This window comes from Eriocheir sinensis, chromosome 5 (genome assembly GCF_024679095.1).
Source record: "Eriocheir sinensis breed Jianghai 21 chromosome 5, ASM2467909v1, whole genome shotgun sequence".
Lineage (NCBI taxonomy): Eukaryota > Metazoa > Arthropoda > Malacostraca > Decapoda > Varunidae > Eriocheir > Eriocheir sinensis.
The window spans coordinates 11,230,575-11,250,515 of record NC_066513.1 but is presented as its reverse complement, the minus strand read 5'-3'; the positions used below and the strand labels follow the sequence as shown (position 1 = coordinate 11,250,515).

The window sequence follows — 19,941 nt, the reverse complement described above, 5'->3', positions numbered from 1 at the left end:
TGGGTGTGACTGGCTGGGCAGGGGTACTCCCCCCCCCCCCCCCCTCAGACCTATCAAAGCAGTGGATAAGCCCAACAGCCCCAGGGGCAGCAGAAGAGTACACGCAGCCCCAACCCGACACAGTGGTGGCCGCTTGGTCTCGTGGTAACACAGACTAGCCGATTGACCTCTCCGAGCCAAATGAGGTCGCATGCCTTGACGTTAATAAGGGACCAAGAGCTGTGATGCTCGCTGTAGAACACGACTACGGCATCGGTTCCGTCTCCCAACCATTCGGGGACGTCACACACGACAAACATCTGGGAGGATTAAGACGAAGGACGCCTCCCCCCCCCCCCAGGGTGCGGCATTTGCAATGGAGAAAACGGTTGTTCATGAAAAGGGGAAAAAACGATATAATTCAGGGTGATTGAGTGCGCTGCAATACTCATCCAAACAGGTCTGCCCTCGTAAATTGTGTGTGGGGGGAGGGGGCGGTTGTTTCTTTCCCTTGAACACGGGAGTGAAACAGGGGTGAATCTTGCCCCATCACTTTTCAACACTTGCATGGACTGAATATTAGGCACAGTTGTGGATGAGGTCATTGTGCAGCTACTGTTGACAATACCAAGGTCATTGATTTTGTTTTTGACGTTGTCCATACCTGTGCAGAAGTACAAAGATCCGGGTATTCAGGTTCCTTGCACTTCCTTTCTTATCTTACGGCTGTGAGTTACATCAGTCAGTTAAATGATGGAGGCATACCCCAATGGGGAGCGTCGCCTTGTCCACCCTATGAAACCGTGACGTGTTACATGAACATTGAATATTGATTTGAAGAGGCAGATTGATGCCTTTGGTAATAAGTGCCTACGAAAAATCATGGGACATCACTGGAATGACTAAGGCATCTTTCACCCAAGGCCACCTGTAGCCATCACCGGTGACTACTACTGGTTACTCCAATATGAAATGGCCAGGTAACTGCAAGTAACTAGTGACCTCCATCGATTTGTGACGGTCCCTAACATGGCTGTCAGTTGCACGAATGGAGTCAAACGAGGAGCTTCTTTAATGAAGAGATTTTCTATTCTCTTTTTCTATTACTCCCTCAGTCCCACACGTCCTCTGCGTGTATCGAAACACACGAAAAATTAATCACAACAAGGAGAGGGTATTCCCCGGCTGCCTGGAATTGAACCCGCGACCAGCGTGACGGGAGAGCCACTCCTTACCGAGTCGGCCAAAGAGGTACCCCACTGTCTACGTGGGTTATGGGAGGCTCCTTCATCAGGCATAGTCGCCGCACTACACGGCTTCCCCCCCTATGTAGATTAATTTCTGTGTTGAGACCTTTAGACAGTGACCCATTTTGATGCACTATTTCACAATGTCCCCGTAGAGACATACCTCCAACACTTCCCACTTTCTTTCAACCTCGGAAAGCATAGGCCATCACTCTACCTGTTATACCCCTTCGGGTAAACTCAACAAAATCGCAGGAGAGGATGCCACCAGTATGCCACCAGGTTAATGAAAAGATTTTCTATTCTCTTTGTTATATTACTCCCTCAGTCCCACACGTCCTCTGCGTGTATCTAAACACACGATAAATTAATCACAAGGAGAGGGTATTCCCCGGCTGCCAGGGATTGAACCCGCGACCAGCGTGACGGGAGGGCCACTCCTTACCGAGTCGGCCAAAGAGGTACCCCACTGGCTAAGTGGGTTATGGGAGGCTCGTTCATCAGGCATAGTCGTCGCACTACATTTCTTCTCTTTGCTTTGCTGCCCAAGGAAATGAAGAGACGCCCTAAAAGCAGAAGAATGCATGTCCATGAAATATTGTTATCTAGGATGGGCAGCGGTTTGTATCATACACTTTACAGTGATTTATGTATCGACGATTTTTTGTTATTTCCTTTCTATGAGCAATCCTTCGTTTGAGGAGCTTTTTGGCCTCACCTGAGTGACCTGACCTCGGAACATTCCGAACGCTTGAAAATACAGTAGACACAATTTATCAACACCATATTTCAACACACCTGAGCTTCCAGAGAACGAAAGTGGCGGCCACCGGTGGGTCCGCATGAACCCTCCCATTGAAAACAATGTTTTTTAGTGAGTGGCGCCCACTGTGGGTGACGCCACCGGGCAACCGCAGTGACCTCGTATGAAAGGCGCCATTGAAAATTATGGGAGGTAACATGGCGGTCACCGGTGACAGCCACCGGTGGCCTCGTGTGAAAGAGGCCTATATGTCAAGCCGGCCGGTGAGACTGATTCGAGTCCTATATCTGAATAGTCCGTGAACGACAACTCTGGCTTTATGGGCATATTACGAAGTACAAAGAAGTCGACCCTGCTCACCGGATTGTTTCTGTAGGAGACAATTTCGAGTGGAGGAGGCCAAGGGACGCCCGCATAGTTCATGAGTTGAGCAGGTTGATATATCCTGCGATGAGGTACTTATTTGATGAAGTCTTTACTCTCAGGGCCAGAAAGGTTCATCTCTCTGAGTGTTACATATTTTGCGGATCAGTATCAATTCAGCGGTGTAGGGACACGTGCTGCATAGTTTTCCAGAGTTTACCAGATAGTATGGACTGATTCGTTCAAAAGTCTACCAAGCCTGGCAGCTCTGGGGAGGTTGTGGCCTTGTGGTCAGCGTGCGGGAGTGGTGACCCCTGGGACCTAAGTTCGAGTTCCACCTACGTACGCTGACAATTTCCAACCATCGAGTGGCAGATTACCCATTTGCTGCCCAGATCTTCAATCAACCCTAACATTAGCGACTTTGGTCAAAAGGAGTACTGGGTGGCCCCATGGACCAAGCAAGTCATATATCACGGTAGCCATTATAATTAAAATTCACCGGAGCCACTAACGGACTGGGGTCGTCTAAGACATCCCTCAAGAAAACCTACCGGCGCTACAGGCTGCACCTAAAACATAATAATAATAAATAAATAAACACATTATTAAAAATCCACAAAGTGAGACAAATATAAACCCCCTATCTCTAAAATATGTCGCCTTTTAGAAAAAAACGTGGATCTAGTTGCCTACAAAATGGAAGTTGGTTTCTCATTAAAGTCCGTTCAACCGACCTATTAGGCTGAAACCATTGCAACAGGGCAAATTGTCCACATATGTCTCTCGAAAAACTTCCGATATCAGAGCTTCATTTAACTATAACTTCAGCGAGTTTATTCACGAAGAACATCGGGGAACAACATTGGCTAAGAAGGTGCCATTCATCACGGCACCCACTATAAACAAAATTCGTCTGCGCCACTAACGGGCTTGGGCCGTCAAAGAGGCAACTCAAGAGCGCCTACCGGCGTTAAGGGCAGCACCTAAACAAATAATATTACGGAGTTTACTCTAGTGCTAATGCATAAATATATGCTCCTTCAAATGCCATCAAAGAACGATGAAGAATTTATTCTTGCTTCATTGACAGATTTGTCACTCAAGCAAGAATAAATTTATATAAAGTCACTTAATGCATATCCAAGCACGTTCTCAGGAAAGGTGTGGCTTCATGATAGGTGAGATTAGTCTAATACTATTACATTAACTTCTTATGCTTGTTCGTCACCATCTTCTTTTACCATTACTAGTCAACTGATGACGAAGAGGAATTTCCGAACGTTTTCCACTCTATCCGATGTCAGTGTTCTCCACAGTGCACCGGCAAACGTTCGATTCATTTCTCCACAGGTCTTGTCTACCCCAACATAAACTTACCTCTAAGCACTTTCTTCGAACACTAGAATCTGAGTGCACGGGTGAGGAATCGAAGCGGTTTGGAGTTCTAATTATGATAAAGTAATGGGAACTTATATGTTCAATATCTCATCTGATCGAGCTTTACAGACTCATTCGTGTGACGAAAACCACCATATGATGTGATAACAGAATCGCTCATAATGGTCATGGTTTCTTGAGTCTAGTCCAGTACAGTTACATGAGCTTCCATTACATAGTGAAAGGCTCTCCTGAACGCACTTTGCAAAGAACTCCTGTACCGCCATGAGAGTAAAAAATGTCGTCAGAGATGCTTACCAGACACTTGGTAAGCTTAGGTGTATGTCTATTGTTTTCATTCGACTTTTACTATTACAGAAATCTCCGATACTTATTCAACATCTCTGAACTCCTATTCCGAGCATCGTTACATAGTATGATGTTTTATCTGACGAACCCAGGTGTGGTTGGAATGCTGTTGAGCTTAGTATAATATTGCTATGTAAGGTTTTCATGCTTATTCAAAAGCTCCTCACAATCCATGGTCTATGAACAATACCTGTAACTGCGTAAACTAGTGAAAAAGAGTTGTATGATACGTTACCAGACAACTGGTAGGGAAAGTTGTGGTCATGTGACTTATAGACCATTACTATTACATATTCATATGATACTTATTCAATAGCTGTGAACGCGTTATATTAGCAATTATGTCAACACGACCAACAAATTAAGGTCATATGATGCGCAACCGAACAAAAGAAGTCGATCGTTGCTATTTTTACTGGTACATAAACGTACCATGTTTATTCCTCTAAAAACAATTCACAAACTGTGCCCGTACGTGCAAATGTCAAGTAGTAAAGAGTCAATTGATGCGTTACCAGACGAACGCTCAGGTAAGGTCGTGGCTGTGGCGACCCTTGCTTTGTGAAGCTTAAAAAAATAACAGGACACAAATGCATTTTTTAATTCCAAGACCCCATCCTCTCTCTCTCTCTCTCTCTCTCTCTCTCTCTCTCTCTCTCTCTCTCTCTCACACACACACACACACACACACACATCAAAAGGGTGACATAAGAGAGAGAGAGAGAGAGAGAGAGAGAGAGAGAGAGAGAGAGAGAGAGAGAGAGAGAGAGAGAGTGAGGGGTAATGAAGTTGTTTCTAGGAAAGCAAGGATCATAGGTAGCGGGTAACGAAGCAAAGGGGTTTTAATAGTCCAGGAGTAATAGGTTTAACCCCGAACAAATTATAAACAAGCTGAGAATTGCAGGATATGTTCAGAAAATTGTCCTGATTAACATACTGGAAGTCCCCGGAAATCCTGCTTATGCTTCAGTAGAAATCCAAGATGGCCGCCAGTTGATTAGTTTCCCATATCTCTATTTCAGACATGACAGAAATACAAAAAAAAGTGTCAAAATAAAGGTTTTGAGGCATGTGGATGTCGATTAAACCATTAATTAGAAGCCAAAGTGAGAATCTGAAACGAAACCAAAGCTAAGACGAATATAAAGGTGTGGTGTAGATGCACAGTTATCAGTTCACATGCAGATACATCAGCAATTCGTTGGTTATCAACCAGACCATCTGGTGTCAATTGCTACTGGGGTTGTAGCATATACCTCAGTCAACTGTGATGATGCAGTGAACACTGGTCTTGCTGCAGCCTTCAAGATAGCTGGAAAAAGCTTCACAGAGGATATGCTGCACCGAAGCGACAAGGTGAAGACAATTAGTGATAAGCACAATAACATCACTGTCAGGGGTAAAAACACAGTCGTTAATCCTGATCTGTTCTTCAACAGAATCAACTGTCTTGAAGTCAAGCTCTGACTTGGAAGAGTTTGTGGCATATGAGCTTGCCCCTCAATCTTTTTACCCGTTTCATGATGGTGTCATGCGAAAGCCAAACAAGAGTGCCCTAGGTACACTCCTGAAGTCGTTTTTTTTTTTTTTACGTTTAGGCCTATTGCACCGGTAGGCTTCTTCCCGGTGGATCCTGATGGTCGGTCCAAGGCTTCTTCCCGGTGGGGCCTGATGGTCGGACCAGCCCGTTCTGGCGCAGGCGAGTGTTTATAGTGGCGCCATCTTGCATTGGCTCATGCTGCCCTCCCGGAGCTCATCTTTAATCCTAGAATCTAGAGTCCGGGTTGATAGGTGGTCTTTTGGACAGCATGTGGGTAGTTTTAAGCCACTCGGCGGCGGCTGAAAAATCCCAGCTTGGTGGCACCGGTCGGGGATTGAACTCGCGTCCTCCTGAACGCGGGGCCGTCTCGCTATCCGTTCAGCCACAACAATCTGACTACAAAGACGTGTGCCACAGTTATGTATCCTATGCCATGAAACACTATGAAACACTCACTACTGTTGTATTTGATGGTTATACCACACTCTCTACAAAGGCAGCTGAGCAACAGGGGCGAATAAAGAAAGCCACATCTAGTAACATTTTGTTTGACCATAACATGCAAACCACTACTTTTCAGGCTGCATTTCTGGCCAATGGTCACAATAAGGAGCAACTAATACAAATGCTTAGTGTCATTTGTGTCAGTCAGGCATTTTAGTAAAGCAGGCCAAGGCTGATGTCGATGCCCTGATTGTATCAACAGCTCTATCCTTAGCAGAGTCACGGAAACCTGTAGTTGTTGCTGGTACAGCCACCAGTATTCTTGCAATGCTGGTGGCTCAAGCAACTACGAACATGGACGTGTACATGTTGAGTCGGAAGAACTCCAGAAGACTGTACAGGATTCGTGACATTCAAGACAACATTGGCAACAGAAGTTCTTATCTGATGGTGCTCCATGCAATAGCTGGTTCCGATACTGTGTCGCACTGTATCGCCAGGGGAAGCGCAAGGCATTCAACCTGGTACATAAGAAGAAAGGGTATGGTCTTCTTCACATCTTCAACAGTATTGGGAGCACTCACCAGCAAGTGCAAGAGGCAGGTGAAAGCTTCCTCCTGAAGCTATATGGAGCTAGCAGCAAATGTGCTTCGCTGGACAAGTTCCGATGCATTGCCCACAAAAAGGCAATTAGCAGAACCTCTCTTGCATCAGCCTTTCAGCTGTCAACACTGAGGCCAACAAGTGCTGCAGCTAAGCAGCATTCCTTCAGAGCATACATAACAGTTCAGGAGTGGATGGGGAATGTCATGGAGCCAACAGAGTGGGGATGGAGACAGAGAAAACAACCTCACTCCCATTGAAACAGATCAGCCCATAGCCCCTGACACTCTGCGAAACATGGTCTCGTGCTGCTGCAGAGCAGATGGATGTGGTGTGTCATGCGGTTGTAGAAGGCTTGGGGTGGACTGATCAAACGTATGCACTAAGGGCAGGCGGTGGCAGAGTGGTTAGCGTGATGGACGACGCGGGTTCGAATCCGCCGCTACTACCTGGGATTTTTCAGTCACCGCCGAGTGGCTTAAAGCCCCGTTCACACTGTGCCGAATCTGGGCCAAGACTACCCAGCGACTACTGTACTTGACAAGTCGGCTCCCACGCTCCAATAATTTTTTGGAGTCTTGGTGTGGGCTACCGTGATTGCCGACTGTCTGGGACATTCGGCCAACTAGTTGGCAGAATGTCTGCGGGATGCTGCCAACTAGTCTCAAGACGAGTCTCAACGGTCAAGTTTTGAAATGGCGCCATGTCTATGACAACCACGAATCTGCCGACCGATTGGCCGACAGTCTTGGCGGTCTTGATGACAGCCTTCCAAATTGTCTTTCAACTGGTTGGCCGACTAGTTGGCCGACAGTTGTCAAGGAGTTGGCCGACGGTATTCCTGACCGTCTTCGCGACTGTCTTGGCGGTAGCCTTGCCGTTCCTTAAAATACGGAATCGCTCTGTATTCGAGGATGAAATGTATCGTTCCGTTTTGAACCAATACGGAACGGCATTTGTTCCGTACGGTATTTTATTATTTGAATGGTCAAGCAGATAAAATTCAGTATTTTAAAATTGTAGTGAGCGCATTTTTAGGTTGAATCACAAAACCAGTCCGTAAAATTTATCAAAGGCTCGTCCTAAAATACGTGTAAAATACGCGACGTAACGTCCATCCCCCCTCCCTCTTGCCTCCACCAGCAGCGTGCTGCGGCTATCACTCATTGCATGCTCGAGAAATTTTAGAGTTGCCACCCGTTCCTTTAAATACGAATCCATTCCGTATTGAAGAGTGAGATGCTGCATTCCACATTTTTCTGACCTCAGGGTGGCAACCCTAGTTGTGTCATTCAACACAAGAGAGATCGAAGCAAAAGGAGTGCGTGCATGCGTACTGTGTGGCTCCCAAGTTTGTGCCAGCGAATCGTAACCATGCCCAGAATTTGTTATTGTGCTTGTGAATTGCAAGATTAAAATATAAATTTCTTGATGGCGGCAGTGTTAGCCAATATTTCTGAGCCGACAGTCGTCACGAACGTCCTTCATTAGGCGAAGACTCGTCACGACAGTCCCTCATCATTCTTAAGTAGTCGGCACAGACGACTGTGCCGACAGGAAACGGTAAAAATTTGAAAAATGGGCCCGACAGTCGTCACGACTGTCTCAAGACAAGACAAGACTGTTGACGACAGTCGTCACGACTGCCCCAGACCTCCCTCAGACCTCAACCGGAAGTGACGGTTGGTCCAGACTCTTGCCGAATCTTGTCGTGAAAGTTTAGCATGGAATACTTTTTGGCGCTACCCCTCACGACTCCAGACTCCCGTTACAACGTCTGCACAGCAGTCTCAAGACCTCTTTCAAGACATGCCCGACCCTTCCCTTTCACATCAACACCCAAGACCTCGTGTACCCTAGAGTCGTGGGTTGTCTTGGCCCAGAGTCGGCACAGTGTGAACGGGGCTTAAGACTACCCACATGCTGTCCTGAAGACCACCCATCAACACGGACTCTAGAGGAAACCGTCCAAGTGAATCAAGAACGAGCTCGGGGGGGGGGGGGGGGGGGTAGCATGAGCCAAGAAAATATGGCGTCACTATAAAACACTTGCCTGCGCCATGACAGACTGGGGCCGACCACCATCCAGGCCCCTCAAGAAAGCCTACTGGCGCTATATGCTGGCACGTAAAAAAAATGCAACGGCTAGACCTGCAACAATGTGGCACCAGCTCCGTCACTGCTAGATGTAGATGGAGAATGTGACGAGCCTCGATCAGTTTCTCCAGACAGTGATGTAGAGGGTGATAACTACATGTAATATTAAATATCGAGGTTTAAGGCTACTTTGCAAGCATTCCAAATTGTGAACTTTCAAATTTGTACCTCTCTCTCTCTCTCTCTCTCTCTCTCTCTCTCTCTCTCTCTCTGATATATATATATATATATATATATATATATATATATATATATATATATATATATATATATATATATATATATATATATATATATATATATATATATATATATATATATATATATATATATATATATATATATATATATATATATATATATATATATGCATACATACATATTATGGTTATGCATTCATGTGTGTATTTACATGTATAAATTGTTGTTTTCCAGTTTGTTTTTTTCTCTTTGTTTCTTTTTTATATATATTTGTTTTCATTTGTTTTCCCCTTTTAATAATTTCCCTTACTGTAATGGCGGGTTTCAATTGATTCTGTGTGTAGTTTTTTGTAATACAGTGTATGCTTGGTGTGAATATGATATGTCTAATATTAAGATGTTTATTGAACAAACTTACATTTTCATGTTGCTGCATTTCTTTCACAAGGTTGTATAATAATTTTGTCATTGTTCAAATGACGGAGTTAAGGTTCCTGTATGATTATAAATGCAAAAATAAATGCAAAAATAGAATTGTGGAGATAAATGGAAGGCCGATTTATATTTTCATTTATGTCCAGCCAACAGTCTTGCTGGAGTCGTGTTTCCCTATCAAAATGTAAATTTATCTTTAAAATAATGGTTTTATTGAACTTCCTGTGCTTGAAAACCTATATTTAGCCACCCTGTTTGCATTTCTATCATGCCTGTAACTTGTTATGTGAGGAAATACCAAAGTGACGCCATTTTGGACGCCATCCTGGATTTCCGCTTAATTAAGCATGAGCAGGATTTCTGGGGACTTTTTATAATTTGTTCGGGGTTTGGCCTTATTTGGTGCTATTACTCTTGGACTATAGGTTCAGGCCACCTCGCCATTCACGGTCGTCTCTAGCAGGCCCATGCACCAGCAAAAATCCATTTAGTCCGCAATATTTTGAAACCGGCTGTGCTCTGCAATAAACCTCGATTTATTTGATGTTTTACGTCAGATCTTTACTCACTTTGCAATAGTTTTTGTTAATCATTCTCGTTTGATGTCAAAATGTCAGGCAAAACGAATGAAAATAAGGGTTAGAAAATAGAACGATTTTAGGGGAGAAATAATAGAAACGGCATGACAAACAGATGCATTTTGTCTGCTGCTGGAGCGGTAGGGCGACCTGAGCAAATGAGAGAGAGAGAGAGAGAGAGAGAGAGAGAGAGAGAGAGAGAGAGAGAGAGAGAGAGAGACGGGAAGAACGAAAAAAATGTAAAGAGAAGTGAAGAAAAATGAAGAACAGTCAAGCAGAGAGAGAGAGAGAGAGAGAGAGAGAGAGACATTTTTGGTTGCTTAGTTTATCCATGTCGTATTTGATTCTCATGATTCTGAATGACTGCAAACAAACGACTGCACTTCGTTATAATTAGACACTGTTGTTTTGTTGTTACTATCATTATTATTATTATTATTATTATTATTATTATTATTATTATTATTATTATTATTATTATTGCTGGTTTCGTTATTGCTGTTTTTAGTTGTTACTGTTATTGTTGCTATTGATATTCATTGCTATCGTTTTTACTATTAATATTATCTTCTTTTTTTTTTATCAACAGTAACAGTAGTAGCAGTCATAACTTTCTTTTTTAATATATGAATGGTATGGGCGAAATCTCGTGTGTGTCTTGTAATCTCGCTCTGATCCTATCTATAAGTATGTAGTCTGTCTGAGCTCGACAACAAAGGCACCCATCAGCAGAACAAATGTATCACACTCCAGCCTTCTTGCACGTCCTTGAGACAACACACAACACACTCTCTGACCCAGGCAACAGCAGGGAACTTGGCACAGCAGAACAGGAAAAAAGTACATCGCAGTATTGCCTCAGTATTAGATCAAAGCAGGTTGTAAAGGATCTTATAACTGGTGAAGTATCTGCCTGAGTTTTGATGCGTTTTCCTACAATTTTGATATGTTCATTACTTATGTCCCAGCAGTTGACAGCAGCTTCAACATAACTTCCATCACCTGACGTGTCATACACGTATGAACTAAGATTTTTCAGGGGTCGAACATGGAACCCAATCTGGTACCGAAACTTCACCATATCTTTCATCGTGTTCAATTTTATCACATTGGGAGCCAAGCAAAAGTTACTCAGTATTTCTTTATAGTCCATTAGAAGACTTTGAAGAGCCCGAAAAGCATATTGTTGAAAAATAGCATATTTAACATACTTGAAGAACATTTGCATTGCTTCAGAGAAACTAACATTCTGCAGATGAAACTTGGAGGAATCACTTGAAGCACTTGAATTAGCGAATATGTATGTTAGTCACCATGAGCGATGATAGCGGTTTTATATGGCGAAAGGGTCAGAAGTTGCATCAATCGATGTAGACAGTCGTTATCTCATCACATTGTCTTTCATGTGCACAGTGTGATATTTGAACCCATTCCAAACTTTCATTTGTTCCTTGGTATACCATTTGTCTAATTTTTAGTTGACCAGTTTGCAACCAATTCATGCACCAATCGCAAAGTATTTGCTATGTACCAGTCAAGTATTAGAATGAGACTGCCTCTTTTGATTACTTGATTGGGAAGCAGATGCAAGGAGCGGATCTGGCTTAGACAATACAGGTACATCTTATTGTTATTTCCGTTTCTTCTCTCTTTTCATGGCTATTTCAAGTCTATGGGTGTAAAATAGCTTTAGCTCACACAGTTCATGGAGGTACAGTCGCGATATGAAGTGATGTTGCCGTGTACGTTTATTTTCGATCACGCAAGTATCGTTATATATTTTTATGAGTACCATTATTTTCCTGTATCTTCATCATAACTAAATATATTTTAGAAGCTAGAAAAAAAAATAGAAAATAAATATTCAGTGATGTCTTACGAAGAGTAGTCGAAATATTTTCACACAAAGTGTTTTCGTTCAGCAAGGAACAAGTCAAATGAAGTTCAAATATCGACATATTACTCAAACAGAAAGTAAAATTTTCTTTTCATGATCATTGTTGACAACAATAAATCTAACATATTCACAATATATAGGATATGCATAATTAGTCGATATCCTAAATTAGGATGGCGTAATTGATTTAATTTATACTCTCATATGATGATGACGTCATCCCCCGCGCACCATACCTATTATTCAGCCCTGATCGACTCACTCTTTGCCTTTCGTGGTCAACATAACGATAACAAAAGATTTCCGTGGACTTTTAATGAATGATAGTGATCAAGGGAAGATGCCCACAGCCTATAACTACCGAGGGATAGTGGGAGATGGAAAAATAAGAATAAATAGCTTCAGGATAGTCGTGTTTTGTAACTCCAAGCTCCTCACTCTTTGCCGCCGATCGCAAACATCATTGCCTTTCTTGGTCAATATAACGATGACAAAAGCTTCATGTAGACTTCTAATGCTTGGAGGTGATCAGTGGAGCATGTCCACAGCTTATAAGTGCCATAGAATAATCGAGGAAGGTGGGGAAATAAGAATATATGGCTTTGAAATGGAGGTGGTGGTCGGGCGGGTAGGCTAATCGCAGCGTTGCCAAATATTATGCTATAGTCGAGTGTTCGTAGAGGCGTCCGGAATTTTGATAGTTAAGATAATTATGGCAACCCTACCTGTGAAAGCATTCTTCATTCATCACCGTTACTGAGCAATGTTACTATATATTTCAGTGCCTATGCTTATGATAAGAAGCCATCATAGTGAATAAAAGGTGTTTAATGTGAAACCTTATTATTTGACCGTTTCTTAATCAATAAAACGCAAAGTAATGTCAGTAACTGTCCATTCGCTTCGTGTCTTACTGTGCGTGTGTATTAATAACTGCAGAAGACAGTTCATGGAATGACCCAGAATATATTATATATATATATATATATATATATATATATATATATATATATATATATATATATATATATATATATATATATATATATATATATATATATATATATATATATATATATATATATATATATATATATATATATATATATCGCCTAAATCTGAACAACGTATAACAACTGTTTTGCAAAGATAAGCACACGACGTGAGCTAAATCATTTCAAGGTTGTCTTCAGTACTGAAGACAATACATGACATTCGCAGTTGGATTTTTTAAAGCAAATGAATGTATAATTGTAATTCAGGTACTACTGTTATTTTACCGTGTTTTACATCACAACGTATTATGGATTATCATTAAAAGGGAACATTATAACATAAACACTAAGTACACATCACTTCCGTTACCTTCAAATGCTCCCGTACGAAACATTTTGAGAGCGGCGACATCACTTCATATCGCGACTGTACATGCAATTGGGTCCATTGCCCCATACAATTGCATTGCAAACGGTTGCAAACTGTTGATATCAGTCCGTTCCATTTTCTTGGCATTTTTTTTTTTCTACCGCGATTCCGTGTTCATGTTACTTCGGTCTTCGTTGCACTCATCATGGCACTTCCATTCCCTACTCGATTTATAAATATATCGCATAGTGGTTAGTACCCAACCATACACCTGCAAGAAAAAAAATATAACTAACTACGGTGAAATACACAACACTGGGTAGTGTTGCAACCATAGTTAATGGTATTTGTATGTTGATAATTCGTATAACGATAACATAATACGGAATAATTCTTGTAACACATACCTTTGTGGCTTGTAGTTACAATTATAATGCCTATTTTCATGATGACTTACGAGCATGAAATTGCTAATGATGCTTAGATATTGTTGACGGTTTGTGCAAAATATTCATCCATCATATCATCGACATTTCATATCTTGAGGATACTAAAAATGTTTTATATTACTTTTAGTTTTTCATAGTTTCCACATCGTATAGTGATTATCAATAAATCACATTTCTGACATCATATTTAGATTATTTAATATAAAAAAAAACTACTTTTAGACACCAAGAGCAGACATATAGCCATTGTATAAGCAAAGATGTGCAGTTGTCATAATTTAATGGGAGACAGGTGCAATCCGTCCCTGTGGATGAACTCACTTTGTCCAGAGAGAGAGAGAGAGAGAGAGAGAGAGAGAGAGAGAGAGGGGGGAGGGGCAGGTATGGGGGAGAAAGAGGGCGGGGGGAGAGAGTGCGGGGGAGAAGGAGGAGGGTAGGAGGGAGGTAAAGGGAGGGATGGGAGTAAGGGAAGCCAGGAGTGGAGGTAGGTGGTGGATACACGTCACAAATACGTCACGCCTCACCTGTTTGAATGTGTAAGTGGCTCACGCAAGTTTTACCATCAGTCAAGAGTAAACGCCATAATTAACCGCATCTGGCAATGCACAATGGCGTCAAAAATTAGCGGAGAGTGTGAAACAATCTGTACCAAAGCCCCATGCTAATCAGAGTCTTCGTTTGAAAGATATTTGCGAAAAACGGTATGTCATAGGGTCTGATATGGATAGTAGCTTTGAATCGGATATAACAAGGAACAGCTCACCTATCACTGTTAACAACACACTACTATGGGTTTCACTGGCCGTGTTACACTGTTTTTCGCAAATAATTCCTAAACAAATTGTCGGATCAGTATGGTATTTCAACACCAAGCCTTTTACACCCCTACATAATTTATGGCCCACATAGCATATTGCTATATGTGTTTACGAAGGAGTTTACTCCTGTATATTAAGCCGAAGCCAGGCATGGTCACTAAGGTCGTATGCACATTCGAACGAATGTGGGGTACTCGTCTAGCCCCGCCTACACCCCTACCAACCCCCAGACTATTCCCTCTCTACCCTTATACCTCACCCACCCCCTCCCCGTCTCCCTTAACCCCTTTATCACCGTCCCGCACACGTGTACGTGATAGGGAGGTATGGTACTACATACCATCACGTACATTGGTACGGAATACATTCGGAGTAAATATTAGAATGGTTTTGCTACCTTGTTTGGCGTCTGGGGCGGTGATAGTAGTTACTAAGATGCTCTACTAAAAAAGTAGTGGGCTCCGCCTACTCTGATAGCATGAAATCAGTGAGTGATACGTCATGTCACGCCACGACCGGGGTGGCGTGAACGAAGTGACTTAACGTCCTGCATTGAGGACCGAGGCACAAGCACAACAACCATCAACGATGTCAGGCATGTTGCTCCATTGCCCACGTGGATGCAGGACGGCATTTGTTCTTCGCCATCGATCATAATACTTTCATTTCATAAAATAATACAATGTATAACATACAGTAACTTCATAATATCCCACAGCATATTTTGTATATTTATTGCCTCAAATGTACTTGATAAAGCTACAACGCCATTATTACCATTAGGCATCAATAAACAAAGATGCAGTGATGCAAAGAAGAACAATTGTGCAATTTATATGGAACCCTGTGGTTATAAACGACACAAGTCAACAAAATAATATAATGTCAACTTGACCATGTTGTGTGATAAATACACTATGTTCTAAAGAAGAACAAGTTATTACAAGAAAGTCAAGGCCACAGGTAATACAAATAGAGCGTGTTCATTCGGCTGGCCATAGGACCTACGTACAGCACATTTGCCTCCTACTACATTTGCGTAAACATGATGTTATACAGTAATGAACAACGTGATATACGTTTTGCCTCCATGAAAGCTTGCAGTACTCCCACGTTACATGTTAAGTAATATTGAAAGCTGCACACACTGCATTACTTAGATGCATACCTATATGACATATGTAGCTATAAGTACAGTACATAAAGTAAACGGTATAACATAATGGAAGAGGCAGGAAATTGAGTAATGAGGGGAGGGGAGGGTAAGGAGGAGACGGGGAGGGATACGAAAGGAGGATGGAGGGGGGAAATATGGGAGGGTGGTGGGGGTGTTTGGGGGGTGGGGACGCGTCCTCTGAAAGTGTAGACGTGACCTCCTGGCTTCGGCTTAATATACAAGAGTAAACTCCTTCGTAAACGCATATAGCAATATGATATGTGGGCCATAAATTATGTAGGGGTGTAAAAGGCTTGGTGTTGAAATACCATACTGATCCGACAATTTGTTTAGGAATTATTTGCGAAAAACAGTGTAACACGGCCAGTGAAACCCATAGTAGCTTTCTTTGAGTATTTCTTTCCTTTCTTGCCGTTTCCTAATATTTTTCGGTATTTTTTAAATCTTTCATTGGTTATTTTTAACCTTTTTTTAGGATATTATGAGGCGTCATATGTTGTGCAAATGAATAGCAGCCACAATATGACCATGCAATATATTTAGGTTAGGATACTTATTAGTTTACGTAGGTCGGTTAGGTCAGATTGTTTGGTTAGACTTGTTTTTTTTCACAATAAATACCTGCGATAGGTTCCGTACTGCGCCGTTGTTGTAACTGGAGACGGATTAGGCTATGCAGTTTAGCAACCCACGGCGTCTAAACTCATTCCTATCATTTACCGGGAGGTTTAAATGTAATTACAAAATACATGTGACAGTAGAGGAGCAATCTGTTATGTAAGAAACGATATATTGGCGCATGGATAAAACCATTTCCTACCCAATTCAAACAACCAGTGGGGGCATATGCCGGGAGGCGCATTGCCCCATCCTACGACGCAAAGCGTGGGGATCCCTCCGGGTAAATCTCCATGCAGGCCCCCTTCCCATCCTGAGTACCTCCTGGCAGTATATATCGGCTTGCTCAATGCACGAACTCTGTGGGCTTCCCCTTGGCCTCCTCCAGTCAGGTTTGTCTCTTACAGAGACAACCCGATGAGCAGGATCAGTTTATGGGTAACGTGCCCGTACAGCCGGAGTTGGCGTTGACGGACTATGCAGGTAATAATATATGTCGCTGGTTTGACACCAAGTCATTCCAGCGATATCCCATGAATTTTTCATAGACATTATTACCAAAGGCATCAATCTGCCTCTCCAAGTCCCTATTTGTGTCCATATCTCAGAGCCATAAAGTAAGACAGGGAGCACAAGGGTCTTGAAGATCCGTATCTTTGTCTCTCTACACAGGTATCGCCAATACACAGGTATCGATAACACCGCGGGCCAAGCCGTAAGACTTCCTAGCGAGTCACCGTTTATCTGAACAACAATGATATCTCAAAACGTTCGCAATAGCCTAAATCTATCAATAGATGAAAATAAAACACCGAAAATATAAAACGGCAATAATGAAAAGATTCCACCTTCTTTGCTTTCAAAATCCCATATATTAGACAGTCACTCCGTTTTGCCACTCAGCATCATTTTAGAATGACTTGGATTCTATCAGCAGGAAGGGGTAGCAGAAGACCGACTCTTTCAGCGTTACATTTGCTTTCTTTACTTTAGCCACTCATATAATTATTAGACACTAACACCACGACTCGCCTTTCATCTTTTTCGCTTAGAATCAAAATTAATAATCGTCATAATGGTTTGAAATGCAAAATAAAATAAAAAATAAAAAATCAGAAAAGAACAGGAACATAAAGTGTATTTCCTCATAGCACTGTAGCTTTCAGTGCTTGCGCAACACACGAAAAGCTTTATTATCCTAAATCACTCTTTTCTATCTTTTGCATTGAGGCCATTTATAATCGAAATACCACAGAAGACATTATACGAGATGAAGGAATCACAGCACACAATCGTCTTTCCATACTTTCTTTACTTTAAACTTACAATATGAGACCTTACTCCCCATGTGACCCTCTACTTTCTTGCCACAGAATGACTGACCATAATAATTATTATTGAGCATAAAAGATGCAACACGACGCAACAGCTACGTACTATTAATTACCTTAAGACACACGGGGAGCACAAGGGGTTCAGGACGCAGGTAGAGTCTCAATGTGTTAGTTCCTTTGGTTATCACTCGTAGTCTAGTCTAGTCTCACTTTACTTCCCTTCACCTATAAACCGGCGCGAGAGTGAGGGTAGGCGGCGTGCAAGAGAACTGATCGACCGTACGTCCTCTTTCTGCCGCGGTGGAGGCAAGAGTGAAGCTGTGGGGCGCAGGGTTGCCATCCTCGCAGCAGAGAATTATCGTGCAGTGTACTCAAAATTATGGTATTTACACCCAAATTATCGTACAGCCGGGAAAGAGAGGGGAAATATATATATATATATATATATATATATATATATATATATATATATATATATATATATATATATATATATATATATATATATATATATATATGTTTTTTTTTTCTTATTCATTAATTTATTTATTAGGAACAATTTGCAATATTATGAAAATTAATGTTAGTTTCACAACCTTATAAACACAAAATAAATAAACAAAACCTGCATTATCTTAATGGTGAAACATTTCATATTTGCAATAATTTTTGAGTGGTTGAATTGAAAAAAAAAACTGAAATATTGTATCACGTATATGTACTACCTTAGTCTTCATCGTCTGAATCTGGTAGGTTGCAATAAAGATTATTTTTCGTCATGCGAGAACACATGTCGCCAGCCTCACCTCATTTCACTGCCACACCACTTACGATCATCTTCCTATAGCCCCTTTATCACTCTCAACATCACTATCTTAGCTCACTCCTTTATACCACCACTCATCACTTCATAATCATGGAAGTGAGGCGTAGTAACCTCACAATCTTTGTCTACCGTAGCCAACAGCGAAAATTCCGAAGCCTCTGGCGTCATTCTATCAGTTGTCCATCACTTTTCACGCATATTTTAAACACTTTTGACATTACAAGATATGTATGCATTACTCACAAACCTGAAATTTGCCCGCAGTTTGAACGGCGTGTGGGATGTCGCAGCGGCCCGAGGCTCTGGTACATGGAGTCAGGGACAGGACACGTTACGTTAACTTCCGGATTTCCGACCCCGACTTCCAATCACCTTATTAACAAAATACAGCCATAACCTCGATTTATCATTCTTCTATATCATAATTTTATTATTAATGTAGCATATACGCCACCACCTTCCATCCTTGGGGTATATCCCCAACGAAAAAAAAAAAAAAACTGGAATTATCGTATCGTATCGTACGGTTTGGTAAAATTATCGTACAAAACATACGAAAATTAAAAAGACTATCGTACATCGTATCAAGGGTAAAATTGTCGTACATGTACGATAATTATCGTACGGTTGGCAACCCTGGACTAGGGCGTTTGGAGTCTCTCTCTCTCTCTCTCTCTCTCTCTCTCTCTCTCTCTCTCTCTCTCTCTCTCTCTCTTCTACCATCTTTTGTTTCCGTTCTCCTTTTTCCCATTTTCTTTCTTTCCCTTTTTCATATATTTTTTATCTATCTAGTAAATTAATTACCGTTCTTTGTGTCTTTTCTGCCGTCAGTTGATTTTTTCTCTTCTTTTCCTTTAACTTTATTTATTTTTCTCCATTCGAACGCGTATCAATTATTTTGTTTTGGGTATCTACACACACACACACACACACACACACACACACACACACACATACACACACTTTAGTCGGTTCACCCGTGTCTGAAGTGAGCATTATCGCGCACCGGCAACCTGCAGCCGCATGGCGTGTCCGATTTCGTGGATACTGTATGCTAGCCTATGCATAGTAAACAGTCGCCAGTGTCAATAATATGCAGGCAGCAATAACAAATACCGTCAATTATAGTCGATTATGAGTTAAAAAAATTAGTAATGTCACAAATAGGTGTTTTGTTAATGTTAATGATTAATTATTAAACATCCTTGAAGCTGTCCACCACCGAGAAAATTAGCCGGCTTTATATTAATAAAACAGCTATTTGCGACATTACTAATGTTTTTTTTTACTCAAAATCGACTGTAATTAACGGTATTTGTTATACCTGCCTATATATTATTGACACTGACAACTGTTTACTATGCGTAAGCTAGCATACAGTATCCACGAAATCGGACA

General features: G+C 41.7%; 1 long non-coding RNA gene across 1 annotated transcript in view; it reads right to left on the bottom strand.

Moving 5' to 3' along the window:
- The window catches only part of LOC126984294 (uncharacterized), a 65,942-nt gene extending 47,927 nt beyond the window's left edge, over window positions 1-18,015 (bottom strand). Inside the window, exon 1 of the long non-coding RNA XR_007736549.1 lies at window positions 17,831-18,015. This is a non-coding gene — a long non-coding RNA (uncharacterized LOC126984294). The remainder of the gene's footprint in view (window positions 1-17,830) is intronic.
- Between the last annotated feature and the right edge of the window lie 1,926 nt (window positions 18,016-19,941).